Source organism: Canis lupus, chromosome 19 (genome assembly GCF_003254725.2).
Source record: "Canis lupus dingo isolate Sandy chromosome 19, ASM325472v2, whole genome shotgun sequence".
Classification (NCBI taxonomy): Eukaryota; Metazoa; Chordata; class Mammalia; order Carnivora; family Canidae; genus Canis; species Canis lupus.
The window spans coordinates 24571731-24596229 of record NC_064261.1 but is presented as its reverse complement, the minus strand read 5'-3'; the positions used below and the strand labels follow the sequence as shown (position 1 = coordinate 24596229).

Below are 24499 nucleotides of genomic sequence, written 5' to 3'. Positions count from 1 at the left end.
TGTCCCATGAAGTAGCTCTCTGTTAGCATACATATAATCAAAGCAGAAGCCTCATTTTTCTTTTCAGTTTTATGATGCTTGTAGGTCACTTTTGATCAGGGATCTGGTGCCATTCTTTGAACATGTTGATAAATGCCCATATTTAAAACGGGCTTTGGACAAAGATGCACGATAAATACTTAATTCAAGCTGGGACTCAGGCATCAACTGAGTACCTGTATTCACCCAAGCAGTGAAATATTTAATGCCATGTTGTTAAGCTGCACATTGATGTACACATGTACACATGGATGACATACTTATTCACATCTATAAAGACAAAAAAGACACAAATGAACCACTTTATTTTTTTTAAGATTTTTTTATTTATATATTCATGATAGAGAGAGAGAGAGAGGCAGAGACACAGGCAGAGGGAGAAGCAGGCTCCTGACGCGGGACTCGATCCCGGACTCCAAGATCACTTTCTGGGCCAAAGGCAGCCGCTAAACGGCTGAGCCACCCAGGGTTCCCCCAAATGAACTACTACTTTAAATTGATTGTTTACTTGAGCCTAGATGAGTGAAGACAGTTGAGCAAAATCTCTGTGAGTTTCTGGAATTGTCCATATAGATGCAATGAGGTGAGGCAGGCCATACTGTCTCTTCACCAAGTCTACCTGCCTGAGGTGTTAGGAGTACTGATGAACAGATTTCTGCATGATGAGGAAGTCACAGAAATAGCCAAGTGGCTCAGATTATTAGTGCTGGAGCTTTGAACTGGTTCAAGATTAGCTTTAATTATTAACCTTCTTTAATATTTCAGAGTGTCTATAATAAAAGAAGAATGGTACATTTAATTTATAGTTATGCAGTCAGAAACTATTAGACCTGAAAAGAACTTAGATTATTTTGGGGTATGGGAGGTTCACAGGTTTTTGCATTCTCCAGGATGCTCAAGGTACACCTCTGTTTCTCTTGACATCAGTGTTCTTGAAGGCAATAATTCTTGTGGTTGAAGGGTGAGAGTGCAAAAGGGGGTGGGGTTTGCATGCTTCAGAGTAACAAAGTCTTCCAATGTTGCCTTGAGTTTCAAAAATGCCTCATTTAGGGGATTCCAAATTAGTGAATTTCATCTGGAATAAGTTCATCATTTATTTTGTTTATTTAATCTTTCTTACTACATAAAGAAATAAGAGGCTAATGACTCCCTCTTTGATATCTTCACCATTAATCCCTTCCCTGAATTGCAAATTCATAGTGTATGTCTAACTGGCATCTCAAAAATTGCTTTGGCTGAAACAGGACTCTTCATTTATTCTCTCCACTCATTAAATCTATTCTTCTATAAGTTCTCACTACTGCAAGAAAGGATACCACATTTTGTGCTGGAGGCTGGAAGGGTGGTCCACCCAGGGGTGGTCCATGTGCCAGGTGCTGGTGAAATATTTGGTAAGAGCACCACTTATGCTGTAATAATAATAATAATAATAATAATAATAATAGCCCAGAAAATTAAAACTCCTACTTCAAAAATAAGAGTTTGTTAAGAAGAATGTTGATATTATGTGTTGGTTGATATTAGCTGAAAGTAAAAAAAGAATAGACTCAAGAAATCTGGGGACTGCTTCTTGATTTCAAACAATAATGTTGGGAAATATTTGAGGAAAAAGGCAATTAAAAGTCAGACTTGTAGCAAATACTGAACTGAGGGTCGCTTATCACATCAGAAAGAGAGACAGACAGACAAGGAGGGAGGGAGGGAGAGAGAAGCATTTCTCAAGAATTCAGGTGTGACAATGGCATATGGAGTTGATGAAAATTAAATTGGTAAGAAATGGATTATGTTTTTGGCTTTTTGAGAGAGATCTATTGCCAAAAATCTGGACAAAATGGTTTATAATGAGACTTAAAATGATCTTTGGACCTCCAACTTTCTGTAAAAAAGGAAGTAGAATGAGGGGCTCAGCCTTGAAAGGACACAACCTCTAACACCCTTTTTAGGTGTTGCCAATGAGAACAACATAAAAGGAAGGTCCTCTCCCGAGGGCAAAGGTGAGGGACCCCAGAAGCCCTGCCTGTGAAGCCCCACAGAACTAGGATTTAATTAAGGAACATTGCCCTTAGCAGGTAGGGGTTCCACTTAAGTCTACCCAGCAGGACTTCAGAATCTCAGTGGATGTTTCCTAGTGGGACAGTATGTTGTCCCACCCATGGTCCTCAACTATGTATGCAGTAGGGGAGGAGGGCAACTTTTATTTTTTGGATTATGGGTCTCAGATGAAGAGTAGACACATCTGGGCTCAATGCACAGACAAACTAGCATTATAATCTGGTGTGCAGAACTCTGCAAGAGCCTGTACTTTGAGCGTGGTGCCCTGATACTTTTTTTTTTTTTCAAAAGTAGGATTTATGTTTTATTCAGAGTTTACAATTGATATTTCAGAGAGAAAGCGTTTCACTAAAGACCTCCATGGAACCTTGCCTTCCATGACTACATGCTTACAGAGTTGGGATTTGTCCATATAAAAAGAAAATCATGTAGAGGCTCATTGCACAGGCTGTGGCCTTATCTGTTTCTTTTTTTATTTGTTTTTATTGAAGTTCGATGTGACAACATACAGTATGACACCCAGGGCTCATCCCATCAAGTGCCCTTCTCAGTGCCCATCACCCAATTACTCCAACCACTGGCCCAACACCCATTCCACAACCCTTTGTTCATTTCCCAGAGTTAGGAGTCTCTCATGTTTTGTCACCATCTCTGATTTTTCCCACTCATTTTATCTCCTTTCCCCTATAATCCCATTCACTATTTCTTATATTCCAAGTATGAGTAAAACCATATGGTGATTGTCCTTCTCTGATTGATTTATTTCACTCAGCATAATACCCTCCAGTTCCATCCATGATGAAGCAAATCGTGGGTATTCATCATTTCTGATGGCTGAGTAATATTCCATTGTATATATAGACCACATCTTCTTTATCCATTCATCTGTTGAAGGACACTGAGGCCCCTTACACAGTTTGGCTATCATGGACATTACTGCTATGAACATTGGGGTGCAGGTGCTCTAGTGTTTCACTTTATCTGTATCTTTGGGGTAAATCCCCAGTAGTGCAATTGCTGGGTCAGAGGGTACCTCTGTTTTTAACTCTTTGAGGAACCTCCACACAGTTTTCCAGAATGGCTGTATCAGTTCACATTCCCACCAACAATGCAAGAGGGTTCCCCCTTCTCCATACCCTCTTTATTTATTGTTTTATTTTTTGTTGTTGTTTCCTGTTTTATTAATTTTCACCATTTATTGTTTTCACCATTCTCACTGGTGTGAGGTGGTATCTCATTGTGGTTTTGATTTGTATTTCCCTGATGGCAAGTGATGTGGAGCATTTTCTCAGGTGCTTGTTGGCCATGTCTATGTTTTCTTTGGTGAAACTTTTGTTCATGTCTTCTGCTCTTTTCATGATTGGATTTTTTGTTTCTTGGGTGTTGAGTTTAATCAGTTCTTTATGGATCTTGGATCCTAGCCCATTATCTGATATGTCATTTGCAAATATCTTCTCCCATTCTGTAGGTTGTCTTTTAGTTTTGTTGACTGTTTCCTTTGCTGTGCAGAAGCTTTTTATACTGATCAACTCCCAATAGTCCATTTTTGCTTTTTTTTTTTTTTAGATTTTATTTATTTAATCATAGCAGACACAGAGAGAGAGAGGCAGAGACACAGGCAGAGGGAGAAGCAGGCTCCATGCAGGGAGCTGGATGTGGGACTCGATCCTGGGTCTCCAGGATCACTCCTGGGGCTGAAGGCGGTGCTAAACCACTGGGCCACCAGGGCTGCCCTCATTTTTGCTTTTGTTTCTCTTGCCATTGTAGATGGATCTTGCAAGAAGTTACTGTGGCCAAGTTCAAAAAAAGTGTTGCCTGTGTTCTCCTCTAGGATTTTTATGGATTCTTGTCTCACATTTAGATCTTTCAACCATTTGAGTTTATTTTTGTGTATGGTGTAAGAGAATGGTCTAGTTTCATTCTTCTGCATGTAGTTGTCCAATTTTCCCAGCACCATTTATTGAAGAGACTGTCCTTTTTCCAGTGGATAGTCTTTCTTGCTTTGTAGAATATTAGTTGACCATAGAGTTGGGGCCATTTCTGGGTTCTCTATTCTGTTCCATTGATCTGTGTCTGTCTTTGTGCCAATACCATACTGTCTTGATGATCACAGCTTTGTAATACAGCTTGAAATCCAGCATTGTGATGCCCCAGCATTGGTTTTCTTTTTCAATAGTCCCCTGGCAATCCGGGGTCTTTTCTGATTCCATACAAATCTTGAGATTATTTGTTCCAATTCTGTGAAGAAAGTCCACGGTATTTTGATAGGGATTCCCCTAAACATGTAAATTACCCAGGGTAGCACAGACTTTTTTTTAAGATTTTATTTATTTATTCATGAGAGACACAGAGAGAGGCAGAAACACAGGCAGAGGGAGAAGCAGGCTCCATTCAGGGAGCCCGATGTGGGACTCGATCCCGGGACTCCAGGATCATGCCTGAGCAGAAGGCAGATGTTCAACTGCTGAGCCATCCAGGTACCCCAGACATTTTCACAATATTTATTCTTCTGATCCATGAGCATGGAATGTTTTTCCATATCTTTCTCTCTTCCTCAATTTCTTTCAGAAGTGTTCTGTAGTTTTTAGGGTATAGATCCATTACCTCTTCGATTGGGTTCATTCCTAGGTATCTTATGCTTTTGGGTGCAATTGTAAATGGGATTGATGCCTTAGCCTCTTTCTTCAGGCTCATTGTTAATGCATAGAAATGCCACTGATTTCTGGGCATTGATTTTTGTATCCTGTCACATTGCTGAATTACTGTATGAGTTCTAGCAATCTTGGGGTGGAGGCTTTTGGGTTTTCTATATACAGTATGATGTCGTCTGCAAAAACGGAGAGTTTGACTACTTCTTTGCCAATTTGAATGTCTTTTATTTCTTTTTGTTGTCTGATTGCTGAGGCTAGGACTTCTAGTACTATGTTGAATAGCAGTGGTGAGAGTGGACATCCCTGTCATGCTCCAGATCTTCAGGAAAAGGCTCTCAGTTTTTCCCATTGAGAATGATATTCGCTGTGAGCTTTTCATGAATGGCTTTTACGATACTGAGGCATGTTTTCTCTATTCCTACATATTGAAGAGGGTTAATCAGGAACGGATGCTGTATTTTGTGAAATGTTCTCTCTGTATCTATTGAGAAGATCATAGAGTTCTTGTTTTTTTTCTCTTGTTGAGGTGATCTATTACGTTGATTGTTTAAGTGTTAAACTACCCTTGCATCTTGGGGATAAATCCCACTTGGTCATGGTAAATAATCTTTTTAATACACTATGGATCCTATTTGCTAGTATCTTGAAAGAATTTTTGTATCCATGTTCATCAGGGATATTGGTCTGTAATTTTCTCTTAGGTGGGGTCTTTGTCTGGTTTTAGAATCAAGGTAATGCTGCCTCATAAAACCAGTTTGGCAGTATTCTGTCCCTTTCTGTCCTTCAAACAGCTTTAGAAGAATAGGTATTATTTCTTCTTTAAACCTTTGACAGAATTCCCCTAGGAAGCCATCTAGCCCTGGAATTTTGTGTCTTGGGAGGTTTGTGATGACTGCTTCAGTTTCCTTGCTGGTTATAGACCTGTTAAGATTTTCTGTTTCTTCCTCTTCCAGTTTTGGTAATCTGTGATTTTCCAGAAATGCATCCATTTCTTCTAGGTTGCCTGATTTGTTGACATATAGCTGCTCATAATACGTTTTTTAAATCGTTTGTACTTCCTTGGTATTGGCTGTGATCTCTCCTCTTTCATTTGTGATTTTATTAATTTAGTCTTTTTTCTTTTAAATAAGACTGGCTAGTGGTTTATCTATCTTATTAATTCTTTCAAAGAACCCACTCCTGGTTTTGTTGATCTGTTCTACAGTTCTGATCTCTATTTCATAATGCCAAACACAGCCAACCACTGCACTGGTCTCACCAAATGGATGGAAAGCAAAATTGCATCTTTGGCTGCTTAGTGTCTTTGGGTGAGATTCCTTACTATGGTGAATAAGGTCTTCCTCAATCTCTCTCATTTCAGTTCCTGCAATGTGGACATCCAGGAAAGTGCTATATAAGAGTTGCCATTCCCCCAGCACAATTGAGAAATAGAAAGGGGCACTGTGTCTCGAGTGAATGAGTGAAATGAAGAGAGAGGTAAAGAGGGCAAGACCTGACCTTTTTACTCTGAATAAAATGGAGAGCCATTACATGGTTTGAACAGAAGAATCAGAGTGTCTGGTTTCCATTTTCAAAGATCCTTCTGCTACTGTGTGAAGAATGCACTGCAGAAGGACAAGGGTAGAGGCAGAGACAAGCTGGAGGGTGTTCAGTAAATGAGGTGGGAGCTGATGGTAGGATGGACCTGGTGGGAAAAGTGGATGCTGGATTTATTTGGAAGTTGGAATCCATTAGAAAGGATTAATACCCACCATTTTCTTCCATGTGGATGGAACTGAAGGGGATTATGCTGAATGAAGTAAGTCAATTAGAGAAGGACAATCGTTATATGGTTTCACTCATACGGGGAATATAAGAAATAGTGAAAGGGATTATAGGGGAAAGGAGGGATAATGAGTGGGAAAATTAGAGAGGGTGACAAACCATGAAGGACTCCTAACTCTGGGAAATGAACAAGGGATAGTGGAAGGGGAGGTGGGCAGGGGGATGGAGTGACTGGGTGATGGGCACTGAGGAGAGCACTTGACAGGACGAGCACTGGGTGTTATGCTATATGTTGGCAAATCAAACTTCAATAAAAAATAAATAAAAATAAAAAAATTTTAAAAGTTGGGATCAACTGTCAGAACCTCTTGACAGGTTGGATGAGGAATATAAAAGAAAGAATAACTTAAAAAAAAAAAGAAAGAAAGAATATGATCAAGGATGATTTCAGAATGTTTCACCTGAGCAAAGTCAAATGAATTCTTTTTTTAAGTTCTTTGCTATTAATATAAGACAAAGTTTAAATGTAATGGTCAATACAGGTTGAAGTAAAAAGTTGGAGAAATATGTGCCTTACAGACACTGATGACATAACTACAGTAATAGAATAGCTTTCAAGACATTGACAGAGATACAGAGGAACACGTCACAATGTTCAGAATATTAATTCTCCAGGAGGACATAACAATCCTAATATGTGTCCACCTAATCACATAGATTCAAAATACACAAAATGACAGTGAATGGATCAAACAGAAATACAGAGTCACAACTAGAGTTGGAGATCTTAACAATCCTCTCTCAGTGAATGATAAAAAAAATGAGATTTTAAAAATCAGTATAACATAAATGAATAGAACATCACAATTAACCAATTTTATCAAATTGGCAATTATTGGAACACTAAACCCAGGAAGTTCAGAACACACTTTCTTTTTAAGAATGTGCTCATGGAATATTCACCAAAATAGACCATGTATGTGGTGGTACATATAATATGTCCCAAGAGATGACAGAGTCCATTCTTACCTACTCTGGAATTAAATTAAAAATAAATTAGTAAGCAGTCATTTTACAAATTAACTAGAAAATACCTCTCCATCAGAATCTCTTGAAACCAAGCAATAGACTTTTATATAACCCATGAAACTAGGAAAAACTGAAAGGAAATTAGAAAATACATTTATCGAAATGGTAATGAACACCCAATATTTCAAAATGTGTGAAAAGGAGTTATCGCAGTACTTAGATATAAATTTATTATTTTAATTCCACATATTAGAAAACAAGAGTTTTAAATCAGCTTCTACCTCAGAAGTTAGCCAAAGAAAAGCAGTTTAAGTCCAAAGCAAATAGAAAAGTAAAAAAGTCATAAAGATGAGAGGGTAAGAAAAATAAATGGAATAGAAAACACAGTAGCTATTTAAAAAATCAGCAAAATCAATTTTTTCTTTTTAAAGAAAATTAATAAAAGAGCAAGAATGTCAGAAACAAAAGAAAATAAAACACAAATTACCAGTATCAGGAAGGAAATGAAAGTCTGAAATGTCCTACAGATGTTAAAAGAAGTTTAATATTTTATTTATTTATTCATGAGAGACAGAGAGAGGCAGAGACATAGGCAGAGGGAGAAGCAGCCTCCCTACCAGGAGGCTGATGGGGGACTCCATCCTGGGACCCCAGGACCCGGCCCCAAGCCAAAAGCAGATGCTCAACCACTGAGCCACCCAGGCATCTCTCACTCTCTCTCTCTCTCTTTTTTTTTTTTAACATTTCCAACTCATTTTATGAGAATAACATAACCCTAATAAAAAATCCTACAATAATATTACAAGAAAAAATATTACAGACCAATATTCCTCACGAAAAGACACAAAAATCCTTCACAACATATTAGCAAATCAAATACAGAAATACATGAAAAAAGAATATATATTGTGACCAAATGGAATCTAACATAGGGATGCAAGGTTGGCTCAGCACTGAAAAATCAGTATTATTCAATGTATTAACAGAATAAAGGAATAAAAACCATGTAATATTCTCAATAGATTCAGAAAAAGCATTTGATGAAATTTACCATCTGTTCCTAATTAAAACGCTCTGCAAAGAGGATAGAAGGCATTTCCTCAACCTAAAAAGGAGTATTCATGAGAAAAACACACAGCTAACATCATATACATGATGAAATATTAATCCTTTGTGCCCTAATAGTGGGAACAAGGCAGATATTCAGTCTCATTGTTTCTATATACTATTGTACTGGAAGCTTAGTAGTCTATTAAAGAAAAAAAAGATGGATTTTAAAGGAAGAAGTAAGGCTAATTTTACTTGCAGATGACATGACTATAGAAAAATCCATAGAAATATACACACTATTTGAATAATTATTGGATTTAACAAGGTTGTTGGATAAAAATTCAATGTAAAATAATCAGTATTGTTTCTAAGCACTAGCAACAAATGGAAAATGAAATACAGTAAAAAAATATACCATTTCCAATAGCGATGAAAAAAACAAATATGTGGGAAAATATTTAACAAAAAACGTACAAGACTTCTATACAAAAAAATATGTAACATTTCTAAAAGAAAACAAGAGCTAAATAAATAAAAAGACATCTTCTGTTCACGAATTGGAAGACTGCTGTACAGATACCAATTCTCACCCCAGTTGACATATGGATTCACTGAAGATTCAGTCAAAATCCCAACATGATTTGTTATAGAAACTGACAACTTGATTCTAAATTTATACGGAAGGAACTAGATTAGCCCAGGCAATCTAGAAAGAAAACAAAACAATCTAGAAAGAAAACAAAAAGACTTATGATACCTGATTTTAAGACTTGACTTTACAAAGCTACAGTTTTGAAGACTATGTGGTATCAACCTAAGAACAGAAAATAGATCAACAGAACCAGAAAAAAAAAGTTCAGAAACAGACCCACACAAAATAACTAGAAAAAATTAACACTGGCTTTTACTTTAAATTATTCAAAAAATTTATTCAAGATGGATCATAGACTAAAAGCTAAAACTAAAAATATTCTATAAGGAAAATATGATAATATTTTCACAAATTGCAGATTGATTAGACAAGTCATGAAAGCATCAAACATAAAAGAAAAAAATGATAATTTAGACCTTATCAAAATTAAAATCCTCTACCCATGAATAGACACTATTACAAAAAAAAAAAGAGACAAGCCACAGACTAAGAGATAATAATTGAGATATATATATCAGACAAAAAAAAAAACTTATCTACAAAATATATAAAGAATACTTGCAAATCAATAAGAAAAACAGACAACCAATTATTTTAAATGAGAAAAAAAAAGAGTCCATACAAATAGCCAATAAGCACCAACACCAAAGAAATACAGTGATGCCACCTCACATCTACTGCAGAGGCTATCACTAAAAGGATGAACAAATCCAAATGCTGATGAGGATGTTGAGCAACTGAAACTCATATATTAGTGGTCAGAGGGCAAAGACCACAAAATGCTTTGGTAAACTGATTGGCAGTATCTCTTGAAGTTAAACACATGCCTACCCACATCTAAGAATATTACTAGGAGAAATTAAAATGTAGGCCCACAAGAAAACTTGCAGAAGAATATTCATAACAGTTTTACTTATAATAGCCCAGAGCTGAAAAGAAAAATATCCACCCACAGGAGAATAGATAAATACACTTGATAAAATTTTAACAAATGAGTTCCTAGAAAAACTGAAAGGAAGAACTACTGATTCATGGATGAATCAAGTCTCAAAAACAAAGTTTAAACAAAAGAAACCAGAGCCAGCAAAACTAATCTATAGTGATAGAGATCAAAACTAGCTCCCTTAACTGGAAAGGATTAGAGACAACTTTCAGGGATGGTGGCAATAGTCTATATCCTGGTTTGGGTGGTTGTTAGCAAGAGTACTCATTTAGCAAAACTACTGACCTGCACATTGAAACTCTGTTTATTTAACTCTATGTGAAATCTGCCTCAATTTTATGATAAATATTTTAAAACGTTTTAAAGAGACAGAATAACAGAAGAAGCATTAGAGACAGGGTACACAAAGAAGTCAGTGTTTTGCTGTAAGCAGGACCATAGAAATAGGAAGGCAACTGATAAAGCCAGTGTGAGAAATACAATTTTGTTTATTTGTAAAGAAACAAAAATAACAGCACTGTCGAATACTTATAGGAATGATCCAGGAGAAAAGTAAGCGTTGCTGGACTGACTTCCTTGAGTAGACAGAGAAGGTAAAATCTCCATCACAAGAAACGGGATTGACTTTAAGAAAGTGCCCAGGTATGGAAGGAGAGCAATAGTGAGGGGATAGATGATAAGCGGAGTTCTGTTTGTTTCTCTCCTCTAAGTCCAGTAGGAAAAAGTGGGAGGAGGTGGAGGAGACCTGCAAGGTTAGCTTAGGAAATAGTCACACAAGGTATGAAGAGGGAATGGTCTACAGCAGGAGTCAACAAACAAGAGCATTCAGGCCAAATACGGCCTCCAAGAGATAAAAATGGTTTTTACATTTCTAAATGTTTGAGGGATAAGCAAAAGCAAAAACAAAAGAAAAGTAATATTTTGTAGTATGTGAAAATATTTGAAATTTAAATTTCAGTTGTAACACATAAAGTTTTATTGGAACACAGCCATGCTTATTCATTCCTGTGTTGTCTATGGCTGCTTCCAGAAGACAGCAGCACAGTTGAGTAATTGCAGCAGAGACCACACGTCCCACAAAGCCTAAAATATTCACCATCTGGTTTTTAACAGTGAAAGTTTGCCTACTAATATGATTGCTGGACAGAATTAAGCATTCAGTTGAGGATTGTTATCTGAACTTGAAATGAGACACATCACCATAGTTGTATGTCTTCCCCTGTAATGTACCAGTAATCAGACCCCTAATTAGGTGTTGAATTAAATGAGATCATACATGTGGAGCGTCTAACACAAAGCATGTACTTATTCAACACGAAACCCCCAGCCATCTGCTATCATGACCTCCTCCTGGAGTGAATATGTATGGATGATGTTGAGCACAGATTACAGCAGAAGGGCTGCCTCCTGGACCACAGGTCTCAAGCAAATCTCTCCTTATCAACTGGACTTTTTGCACCTACATCCCCCAGGAAGAATTTTCTGTGGCCCCTTAGGTAACTGATCGACTTTTCACCTACACCAACTCCAACAAAACTGTTCTGACCCAATGCTCCTAATCTATGGCAGTAGGCAAAGCATCTATGCGTTCCAGAACTGAAAGGTCAGGACCTTGTAAGGAGCATTCTGGAAAAGCTCTCTCCACCCCAACCCTAACCCACCCTACCACAGGTATTCTCTCACCAATGTAGCTTTGTAAAACAAACACAAGAAAGAATTGAGGGAGGGGAGGGAGTTGTTGGTGTAACTGTAATTTCTCATGAATGAGAATTGCCATTGTCTTCTTAAGACATTTAGAAATTTTAATCTAGTGGCAAAAAAAAATACATTATTTTCTTAAATTTAATTAATTTACTAAACTCCTCATGGTTCGTTGGATTCAATCCTGTATCTGTGATCTTTCTAGGTCCATTACACTCATGGGATTCAACTTCATCTATTCTAATACATAAAAATCTCATCCAAATGGAAATAAAATGCAGTTTTGAACTTTCTAATGAAGGCACCCATTCTGGCTTCCCAGCACTCTAAAATTAATGGCCTCTGTCCCCCACCCTCTTTGTTGAGAACTCTTTAGTTCTATGCTGACTAGATGGGAGAAGATGCCATTGTCGTGAAGGGCCCACTCCACGTCCATAGTTCCAGCCAGAGCATCACCCAGGAGGAACATTCAGGAAAGGAGTGTGCCTGTCCACAAGGCACTGCCAATTACAGCTGGCTCCCAGGGAGATATGTTTGTAATAAAAGTAAAGGAAAGCACTGTCCCAGTTAAGGAAAAGCATAAAACCATTTCTGAGTTGGCACCCACCTGCACATTACACATGCTGTAACATGCCATGTCCCTGAGGCTGCCCCATACCCACCCCTGCTTATGCTCTGCTCACACCACACACCTCCCTAGAGCCACCCACCCCTGCCTGTGCTTCACCCACACACTGTGCACCTTCCCTAGACCCACTGAGCATCTGTACAGGCCTCAGAAACTTTCTACTCTAGGGTGAAGGTATGATCATCTCCACTTTTCAGTGAGAGTTGTGCACTGAAAAAGCATTTGGTACCTGTCCATACTCCCATAGCTAGCAAAGGATAGAGCAGGCCTTGTTATGACCTAACAGGGTCAGCTGTGATGATGGCCAGCAGCAAGCATCATGGCAAGCACCTGCTCTGGCCCGGGTTTGTTGCTAACTGTTATCCAGGCATGATCTCATTCAGTTTCCACAGCTACTCAGTTGGTGGACATGACCATCAGCCCCAGTTTATAGATGAGCATATAACATGGAGTAGCTTCTCAAGACCACAGAAAAAAAATTGCTGATTGTCCAACCCTGAAGACTGTGGTGGGTTCTCTGCCTTGGCAGCCCCTACGGCCTCCCATTGCCCCTCCTACACCTGCCCCACTGGAGACATTCCCAAAGACTAACTTGTGAAATTGACTCTCTTCTCTTGGGATATATAAAATTAATGTTATTTTGAAATTGACACTTTATTTAACCCAGGCCCCTTGGAGAGTATCCAAACTTCTAGCTAAGGAGGAGAGATTGATGGCATGCATGTCCAAGACCGGTGGAATGTTCAGCCTTTCCAAACTGTGCTTCCCATACTGAATGCCTGAATCTTGGATCCTACCACTGTTCCTTGATGTTGAGAGAGAAGAGAAGGTACTTCAGTTGACCCCAAAGACTCATGTCCCCAGTGCTAACCCCCTGGACTGCTCATAGTATTCCACTCCTCACTCTTTCCGGAAGGAATGCACTACCCTTCCCACTTTGAATTAAGTGAGGCTACAGGACTTGCTCTGAACAATACAAAATGAGATAAAATAATTTCTCCTGGGCAGAAATGCTAAGAGGATGCACACAATTTATCACATTTCTTTCCATCTGTCTCTGTGGTGAAAGAACTCATGTTGAGATGGGGCTTCTATTAGCTTGGGTCCTGAGTGACTATGAAGGAGCAGAGAACCCTGCCAACCTTCATTATAAGGAGCCTTAAATTCTTGTTGTATAAGTAAAGCCACTGAGTCATGAGAGGTTGCTTGTTGATGCAGCATAACCCAGCCACACATATACATGTACTCCAACAACCCCACACACATACTCTTAAAAACCCATTCTAGGATAGTATCTATTTCTGTACTCACAACTCGTAACACAAAATATGTAGGTTTTCCACTCCAATCAATTCTCAAATTCTCTGCAGATGCCAAGTGGGTGTCTCACAATTTAATCCAATTCTAATGCTAACTACCTGAAGTCATCACAGACCCTGCAGTTTAAGGGCTCGGTTTTATAAGATTGTCCCATTTCAGGCACCAATAGCAAGTAGTGGGTCCCCAGGATACTCACAATTCTGTCTCACTTGGCTATGAATCAAGAATTTGTATGATCCCCCTTTCAGATTCAATAATTTACTGTAAGAGTTCATAAACCTCAGGAATAACACTTTACTATTACTAATGTATTATAAAGAATAGAAATGAAGAACGAGGTGAAGAGGTATTTAGAGCAAGGTCTAAATGGATCCTGAGCACAGGAATTTCTGTCTCCTTGGAGTTGGGATGTGGCATCCTCCCAGCACATGGATGCACTCACCAACCTAGAAGCTCTCCAAAGCCCTATTGCTTAGGGGGTTTAGGAGGTTTCATTACATACGCATGATTGATCAAATCATTGGCTATCAGTGATTAACTCAATCTCCAGCCAATCTCCCCTTACTGTAAGTCAGACTATGGGGCCGAAAGCTCCAAGCCTCCAATTACATGGTTGGTCCTCTGTCAGCCTCCATTCTCCAAAATCCCTTTGTTAGTGTTAACTCGAGTGTGGTTAAAAGGGGCTTGTCATGAAAAACCAAAGATGGTCCTCTCAGCCCTATCACTCAGGAAATTACAAGCATTTTAGGGGTTCTTGTGCCAGGAATGGTGGATAAAGACCAAATATACATGTCTTATTATATCACAATACCACACCGACACTCCTACACACACATTACTTCTTCCTTTTCTCTCCATTGAGAAGGAATGTCTTTAAGCATCAGCAAATTCCTGATTTTGCACTAGGCTACAGGGGACAAAGATGAATAAGGCATTGCCCTCACATTAACAAAACAGGCAATATACAGAGAGAGAGATGTAATCATATCAATGTACTTTAGCTCCTTCCATAAGGCAGAAACCACTGGGGGACTGTCTGCTTTTGTGTTTTCAGAATCTTTTTTATTAAATTTGTATAGCACTACCTCATCCATATATTAATAGTGACAGATATAACTCCACAATTCCTCCACTCATCCAATCTGCCATCTCTCTCTCCATTCGTTTCCTCTCCTCTCCCATCAAGGGCATTCTGTGTACAAGGCACTGGGCATACACAGGTCCCATCCCTCAAGGAGTTCTCCATCCTGAGGCAATGCAGTACAGTGTAGTAGGTGCCCCCAGATGAAACATGGGGTTCAGACAGTCCAGATATAGGAACAATAAAAGCAAAGGGAGGTTACAAGTGTCTCCTCTGCATCGGAGGCATACAGCAGGGCATGTGGCTGAGGGAAGGCCCGCAGGTAAACAAGGCGTGGCAGGGACTACTATTCTCCTGTGACTCGCAGCAGTAATGCACCTTGGGTCTTTTAAAGCACTTTGCCTTGAGGCAGCAGGGAGCTATTTAAGGGCTTTGAGCTGGATAGTTACATAATCCGGCTGCACCAAGAAAGATGATGGGCCATTGTCAAGACAGTGACTGAAAGTCAAGACAGCTGAGGAATGTGGTAGAGTGCTACCATCAGAGCTCTGGCAGGGGAGCTAGGGGGGTGGGGGGGGCAGGCAAGACACAACAGATATTTCAGAGTTGAGGCATAGGAGAGCTGCCTCCTCACTACTCTGTTTTCAGAGCACTTCCACTCTGACCACCCTCAGTCCTCAGCATGAGAGATATTTTTTCTAATACTATTTTGTGTCTAAGGAACTAAACCTAAAATGGTCTGAGGGCACATCAGAATTGTCTCCAGCCCCTTTGTATCCACCATCTCCCTGCCTAGACAGATGCCTTGGAAGCACAGTGATATCATCACTCCTCTGTGCAGTGTGCATTATGGACAAGGTGCTTGAGCACCCACAAGGCAATGGAGAAAGTAAACAAGAGGGTCCCTTCCATCACCAGCATGTCTAAGAACACCAGCACCAAGTGCCGCTCTGGCTCAGAGCCTTCGCACCCAGCCCACTCTTCAGTGCATATACAGCTCACCCACAATGTGGGAGCTCCAAGAGAAAGACATTTGTCTGGCTTGGCTTCCCATACTTCCAGTGTGCATCATCAGGGAAATTCAGTTCAAAACTACTTCACATCCATTAGGATAGTAGATTCCTACCATCAAAACAAAAACAAATACAGAAAATAACAATTATTGGCGAGGGTATGGAGAAATTGGAGGCCTGTTGGGAATATAACATGGTGCAGCTGCTGTGAAAAAGAGTATGGAGGTTTCTCAAACAATTAAAAATAGAATTATCATATAATCCAGCAATTCTACTTTTGAGCATATGTCCAAAAGAACAGAAGGCATAGTCTCAAAGAGATATGAGCACATCCATGTTCACAGAAGCATTACTCACAATAGCCAAAGGGAATTAACCCAAGTGTCCACTGACATATGAATGTATAAACAAAATGTGGTGATTGCATACAATATTATTGTAACCAATTATTGCAATGAATATTATTCAGCCATTAAAAAGGAAGGATATTCTGCCACATGCAAAACATGGATGAACCATGGGGATATGCTTATTGAAAGAAACTAGTCATGAGAAGACAAATACTGAACGATTCTACTTACATGAGGTACCTAGAATAGTCAAACTTATAAAAGACAGAAAGTAGAATCAGGTGATTTCCAGGAGCTGAGGGGAGGCTAATGCAGCATTGTGTGATGGGTAGAGAATTTCAATTTGGAGAAATGAAAAATCTCTGGAAATGCATAACAATGTAAATGTATTTACTGCCACTGAACTGTACACTTAAAAGTAGTTAAGATGGTAAATTTTATGTTAAGTATATTTTACTACAATTTTTAAATCTAAAATTTAAGAAAGAAAAAATCCAGATCTGCAACTTCTTAGATATGTGAATTTGGGAAAATTAATTTAATCTCTCTGAGCCTCTAGTTACTCATTATAATTCCCTCTATTATAATTTTGAGAATTCATGATAATATATGTAAAAGGCCCTACATACCGCCTGGCACACAGGAGGCATTTACAAATGGCCAGTGTAGTGAACTACCTCTTCTGTGCCCCTGATGTGTGCTGGGTGCTGAGGAGGTCACAGCAGGCAAGAGAGACCCCTACCTTGTCCTCAAGGGCACTGTGTAGAACCCAGAATGGTTGAAGACTGGGTCCAGAAGCCAGGAAAGGCACTGTCAGGTTTGATGTAGGGTCCTAGGCAAGGCTTTTTGGTTCAGAGTTGCCCCAGGGGAATGCAGGTCTGCCAGCAATGGCTTCCACTGGACACAAAGAAGGACTCTACAGAACACACCCCATTCCGACACCTTCTATCTCCATTTACACGATATGCCATGCAAACATTACCATGCGCTGTGTGCTCTGTAACAGGGGAGAGCTTGGGTAATAGAGGTCTGGCTCACCCAGAAACTACTCACATTGAGAGCACAGTAGTAAACTAGTTGTTACTAGGAGCCCTCCAGGTGCTAGAATTATTTTCTATGAAACATGTCATCAGTCCTTCATAGAAACCTCCTAGATATATATTGCCATTTTCTGTTTTACAGATGAGGAAACTGTGGTCCAGAGACATTAAGTGATATGCCCAAGGTCACACTGCACAGTGTTGACAAAAGTGGGTTATCAGCCAGGGTCTGGCTACAAAGTCTTTATTCTTTCCCTCTTGACCAAAGACTACACACCTGCTGGAACAGAAGAGGTTCTCCTTACACAGCTGTTCACAAAAGCCACCCAAAGCCTTGTCCCCTACCCATCACCAAAACAAGTGACCTAGGCAGGACTCAGCACTTAAATCCCTGACACTAGGGAGAGGGAAGGAGCACCCAGTCCACCATGTGTAATAGGCCCACAAAGCCTCTTAGTTCCCACAGGAAACTAGGAGACTGACAGGCTTTGGGAGGAAGAAGGGCAGGCCAGGAGACCCTCACACTTTAGCAGCCTGTTGTCTTCTGGATCTCATGGGGAATGAGACAGGCCAGGAAGGCCTTCCCTAGCCTGCAAATCAAAAGCCAAAATGCATGGCCTCTGTGAGTTTATTCCCATATTCTGTCTCCAGCTTCCTATACTGACTTTGAAGACCTTCTCCCCACACTACATTGCACTCACTGGGAACTGGGGGCCCCATGCTCAACTGCCCTGGGCCTGCCATGGCACAAACGGGTGGAATATGGGGATTCCAGTTTACTTGTTGATAAATTGAACACCACAGTATGAAAGGAATCTCATCTAAATTACTCAGTATGCCACCACCACCCCAGCCCCGTATAACCAAGAATCTGCCTGATTTCAGCCTTTCAGAGATGGAAAACAAAGGATTCCCAGTACCAGACAAGCCCTAGAGGAGAGAGAGCCTCTACCCCACAGAAGGAAAGTCACGTTCCACTCACTGACATGGCACCCACCCACCACCCACCCACTCACCCAACTACCCATCCATCCATCTATCCACCCACCCATCCATTCAACAAATGGTCTTTCCCACCTACCTACACTGCACCAGGCTCTGGTGCTTGGGTCCCAGAATGGTCAACCAGTGGGATAGGGACTATGTTGGAAGTAGGTAAATAAATATAGCACAGGATGACCCTGGCTGTCTGGACCTCAGAACCACCCAGGAAGCTGGCCTCCAGCTGCCTATAGTTAAAATTCTGCTCTGTGTGCATGGCTTTGTCTCTTAGAATTGCCCCCTATGTACATGTCCCAACTCCCAAGAAGACCCCAGGAGAGGAATATGGCTTATATACATTTGTGCCCCACCCAGTGGGAAAACTGTAGTCTGGAGATGGTCATATGGACAAAAAGCTTCCTGTCCAGGATGACAACATCCAGCACATTCACAGGGCCCTGAAACTCATCTGATTCCCCAATGTGTCATCTATCTTGTTGGCACAGATGAATGTGAACAAAGGATACTATGAAATCTGATCCCAATTACTTGTTTCCTTTGCCAATTTGACATTTATTCCCTTCTGACAGCTTCATGTAGTTGGTTTTCAAATTACTTTATATCTTGCCACATAATTAAGAAGCCTGGCGTTCTTCCACTTAATTTGGTTTTAGGAACACATCAGGACATGAGACTGGAATCACCTCCCTAACCAGCTCAGAGGCCTGGGGGTAGGATACTGAGTCCTGACTGGCACATATCAAAATAAAGGGGAGGTTAGCACCCCCAGCTCTCTCTCCACACAGTAAATGCCAGTGTTTTGAGCCCCACTTATAACTCTCACTAGCTTTTCTGCCCTTAGATAGTCAGCCTCTGGGGAACTGAGTAATGAGGGAGGTCACAGAGATCTCAGAGAACCACAGACTTGTGGCTCTGTGGCCCCAAGAAGAACCAGAGTGTATCATCCTAGCTTGCAGACACCAGCTACAGGTAGGTTTGCAGTAATCATGGCCAAGGAGAAGAGGGTGAGTGCTTGGGGACACTACTACCATCACCTGTGTGGGCCCTTCTGGGAGGGACAATTGAGACTGACCAGCATGGGTCTGACAGAAAGATCCCATGAGCTAAGCATATCATGGGGTTATGAGTGGCACCAATCCAGTAACTTCTGTTATGTTCACAGCATGCCCTACAGAGATGATGTGTCTTTGAGCCTCATGACCAGATACCTGCAGTGGCTATACCACTGCTCCCTGCCCCTGCCAAAACATACTCCACCCATGATGGTTCATTTCATATGTCAACTTGCCCATAGGGTGTCTAAATATTTGAGCCAACATTTTCTGGGTGTTTCTTTGAGAGTGTTTCCAGATGAGATTAACATTTATATCTGTACACTGAGGAAAACAGATTGTTCTCCTTAATGTGGGTGAATCTAGTCCAATTAGTTGATGGCCTGAATAGAACAAAAGGCTGACTGACCCTGAGTAGAAGAGAATTCTTCCTGCCTATAGACATTCAAACTGCAACATTGACTCTCCCTAGCTCTACAGTAGCTTCTGGCCTTCAGGCTCAAATAGGAATATTAGCTCTATGGATCTGGGACTTGCAAACCTCCATAGCCATGTGAGTTAATTTCTTGTAGTACATATAGATATCCTACTGGTTCTGTTTCTTCAGAGAACTTTAATACACCATCTCTAGGAAGCCCCCAACCTCACACCTCCAGCCTCCAAGTGGGGAGAGGCTATAAAGAGGAGGTGGGAAGGGGCCAAGGAGGCAGTGGGTACAGGCAAGACAGCAGGCCTGGCAGGTCCATCCTACCTCCAGTCCTCAATAGTTGTCATGGGTTTCTGTTAGTTCTCAGATTCCTCATATGAGAATTGGAAAACATAAATCCCAGAATTAACATGGGCCAACCATCAGATGCCTAGTAGGCCATCAACAAACACTTGCTCCTTGGCCTAAAGCATGTTTGTTCTGCTGCTCATTTTCCAGGCAGTGACAGTTCGATGCTCCCCAGAAAAGCATACAGTGCCTTGCAGGGGATCTCTGGCTAGGACTTGGTTGGGGTTGTGAGCTCATGCCCTACCTGGATCCTCAAGCCTGGAGCTTCTCTACCCCATGTGCCCCTCTTAAACCTGACTCCTTCCTTATATCCTGCACTATCAGATTGGCCCATGGGACTCACATTTTCTTCTCTTAGAAACATTTCTACCTGGGCAGCTTTCCCTGTGCTAAGTCAGCAGGGAAGGCAGCTGTCTAGCCCTTGGAATAGAAGCTCATTCATCAGCCCCCTGTTGCTTCAGTTTTTCATGGGGTATGGTGTATACTACAGGACTCCAAACACTGCCTCTCCTGGACAGAGTGTCTGTGCTGGAAGGTACTTATGTGGTCTTGCAATTCATGGACCTTTTGTATGTACTAAGGAGCAATGCCAGGTCCAGAGAAGCTAACTGACCTCCTGATGTCCCAGAGTAGCTTGTCCTGGCTTCAGCTACCCTGCCCCAGTCCAGAGGCAAGTAGGTGTGCACCAGGAGAGGGCCTGCACACAGGGTCCTCAGGACCAGTCCTGCCACATGCCAGTGCCCCTCTTCAGCCACCACCCACATGCTAGGCCTGCCAGATTCATCACCAGAGCCTCTCTTGCTCCTCCCAACTTGACCCTGGTGGTTGTAGCTTGGCAGAACATGCCACTCCGTCCACATATGCCCCTATCAGGCTGGGTCTCAACTCAGGTCCTCCACCCTTGCCTGGGCCATGGGCTGCAGGAGGCTCCTGCTGGCCCCTATCACAGCAGACACTAGGCCTCTCCCCTGAGCTTCCCTTTCAGTGACTCTCCTGCTGGCAGTAGACTCTGCCTGAGGTCCGACATTTGACTGCCAGCCTACCCTTTCTCACCTCCCACTCTCCTCCTTTTCCTCAAGAACCTTGAGCTCCTCATCAGGATCTGTACATCAGGATCTGACCCCTGTAGGTCTCTGATCTTCCCCATTCTGCTTTCCCTGACTTCCCCCTTCCTTGCCTAATTCCTCCATGGCCCAGAGCCACAGCTCATCTCCCCTTGGCCAAAATGGTACAGGGGTATGGTCACAGTTAGCTGGAAAAAAAAAATATTTATTTACAGGCTCCTGATATTTGGCCTTTGGCTCTACTTTAGGTTCCCAGTCATCTCAAGAACCACAGGAGGGGCCCCTCAACCCAAGCACCAATAGTGGTACACTCTGCTTTGGACCTGAGCACCCACACATGTGCCTCCTCCCTGGGCTCCTTCAGCTCCTCCTTCATAGGTGAGGCCAACTCCTGAGAATGACTCCAAGGCACACTTTCCTCCTAAGTAGGCTCACAGCCCAACTAAGTGTTTACCTTCAGGGTCCACCCCATGTGCACAAGGCATAGGAAACCCAGCATTACCCTGCATAATGATGGTCTAATGGAGTGACAAAGGTCTATGTGCATGTTTTCTGGGGCTATATGGGGAGAGGAGTGAGGGAGAGGCTGCCTTAGATGAGAAAATAATTTATTCTCATCACTGCTTCCTGAAACCACAGAAGTGAAACTGGGAAGGTGAGGTTGCAGGGCAGAAGTGAGACATCTGAAGACCCCTCCATGGAAGATAGAAGAGCTTTTCTTCTTAGAGCCACGATTTCTTAACTGTGTTGCTTTAGGCAACTTAGCCTCTCTGAGGCTGTTTTCTCATCTGTAAAATGGCAATAAGCACACGGACCTCACAGGATCATCCTAAGGGTTAAGGAAGATGCTGAGTGTGAAGAATCTGGACAGTGCCCTGCCCCAGGAGGGCTCAGTCCCCACACAGCCCAGCCCTGAGCCCATGGTCCATGAAGAGAAGGGAAATTAAAGAAACACCCAGGGAGGAGAAACAGAAAATGGGGCTTGAGGAAAATGCCCCACCCAGAGAGCAAGAGCCCTGCCAGGCTTGGCTCAGATCTGGGAAATTGTAAGTGCGGCTTTATTATGTAAAGTGTATAAGTGATTTTCAGTATAATTAAGATGGATGGCTCTAATAAGCCTGCAGGGCCCAATTCCAAGGCATATTACCAGGCATTTACAGGGAGTTTTGTGCACTTTGCTTCAATGAGCACAGGGCCCATTAAAGGAATGTGTGGAAGACCAAGTTCTCAAGCCAACTGCCCTGGGCCTAAGCCAGTGGAGGGGCCTTACCTCAAAGACCCAGAGGAAATGTGCAGAAGCACCATGTCCCAGGAAAGTCATCCTTAGCCCTTAGCTCTGCAGACAGAGCCATTCCTCTTTCTCCCACTCAGACATGGTACTTCATCACCCACAGGAGTCTGTTTGGGGCAAATTGTCATCTCATCACTCAGGTCAGAGATAAGAGCTTACTAAAGAAAAAACTGAGATATCAAAGGGGCAGGTATCTCTGTCCAAGATCACTCAGCTCATCAAAGCCAGAATCAAAGTCAGGTGGAAGTACCTACAGGCAACCAGGTTCAGTCTCCCTCCACCACAGGGCCTCTTCTGTAGCAGCCAGCTCACGTCCCACCAAGTCATGGCTTGATGTGTGGTGGTGTGAGCAGCTCTCGAGGCACCACTTCGTGCAATCATATCAGTCATGCTAGCAGCTGAAATCGTTATTATTCTTATTATTATCATCATTATTATTTACGGTGCTTACTATGCGCTGGACACTTTATTTTAAATAATTCCCATGAAGTCTCTATGAAATAGGCATCATTATTTTTACCCCTAGGGGGTAGATGACTTGCCCAAGCCCACATGGCTGGTTGGGGACTATTCTGAGATTCTGCCTGAATGTCTCTGACCATGGAACCCACTCAGAGCAGGGGACTCTGTGTGTTATAAAGGTGTCCTTATTTATGAAGATATGAATGATCCAAAACTACCTGGCAGACAGCCGTGTTCCCTTAAGCTAGAGGAGCCCCTCTCCTCCCCTGCAGCATGTTTCCTCATGCTGTCCATTTTGGGAGCCCCCCACCCCCTCCCAGAGCCTAGCCCCACTCTTACCAAAAGGCAGGCTTGTAGATCTTCTATCCCTACTTGTGAAGGCCTCAGCTCCTCAGCCTCAGACAAACCACTCTGATCTCCCTAACCCTTGGTCCCTCTATCCTTAAAATGGACATAGCAGTGCCTACCATCCACAGCTACCAGGAGGACTGAGAGCCATGGTGTCTACAAAGCTTGATCGTTTTCTATTGCTAACCTCTCCTCCAGATCAAAATGCCAGAGAAGAGAGAAAATGTAGGAAAGAAAAGTTCAGCAGCAGACGCTTGGTCCCTTGGAAACTGACTGACGGGGCCCCCTTGCTGCACGGGGGCCTTCCAGGATGGCTACCCCAGACTTAAGCAGGGCCTAGAGGTTCCAAACTCCAGCTCCTGGGAACTGGACAGCCCACAGAGAGGGACATGGAGGGGCCAGGCTCCCGTGATACCCTGCACCCCCACACTGGGCTATGACCCACAGTGCTTGGGGAACTTATAATCTTCCTCTTTGTCCTGGCTTCTACCTCCCTGAGACCCAGAGTCACACCAAGCCCCACAGTTGTTGAACCAGGAACTGTCAGACACAGCCAGCAGCCCTCACTGTCACCTAATGCCTCCTATGGACTTAAATACCTTCAAATGTCCCCAGCCAGGATCACTTGATCAGCCTAGCGTTCCTGAGCAAGTGGAGTGTCTTAACAGGTTGTGTGGGACCATACTCAGAGAGAGCTCAAGACAAGGTTCAGATGGCCTCACCTTGCAGCTCCTCTCTGTGTGGCACCAGCAGGTCCCTCACCCTCTCTGAGCCCTCCTTTCTGCATGTATAAAATCAGGATAGCCACGCCCCATCACATGAGCTCACTCATGCATGAAGCTCTACCCAGACATCCTTCCTTTCCCTGCCTTGGTGTCTTCTGATTGAGCTACAGGGCCCTGCTGGAGGGACAGCAAGGGACAGGACAGTTACCGATATTAATTGCCCCCAAACGTTTCCTCTTTGGGGTTCCTGAGGACATGACAATTTTCTTTTTAATTGGAGAGTAATTGAATTGACAACAATTTTTGCATTAGTTTCAAGTGCACAACATAGCAATCCAACTTTTATATATTACAGAATGGTCACCACAGAAAGTCAAGTTACCATCTGTCACCCTACAAAGTCATTCCAATATTGATGGATTCCCCATGCAGTACATTACCTCCCTGTGACTTATTTATTTTATAAC

At 42.1% G+C, this 24499-nt stretch overlaps 1 long non-coding RNA gene across 1 annotated transcript in view; it reads right to left on the bottom strand.

The window, feature by feature from the left end:
- Window positions 1–399: 399 nt before the first annotated feature.
- The window catches only part of LOC112652480 (uncharacterized), a 34327-nt gene continuing 10227 nt past the window's right edge, over window positions 400–24499 (bottom strand). Inside the window, exon 3 of the long non-coding RNA XR_003131496.2 lies at window positions 400–809. This is a non-coding gene — a long non-coding RNA (uncharacterized LOC112652480). The remainder of the gene's footprint in view (window positions 810–24499) is intronic.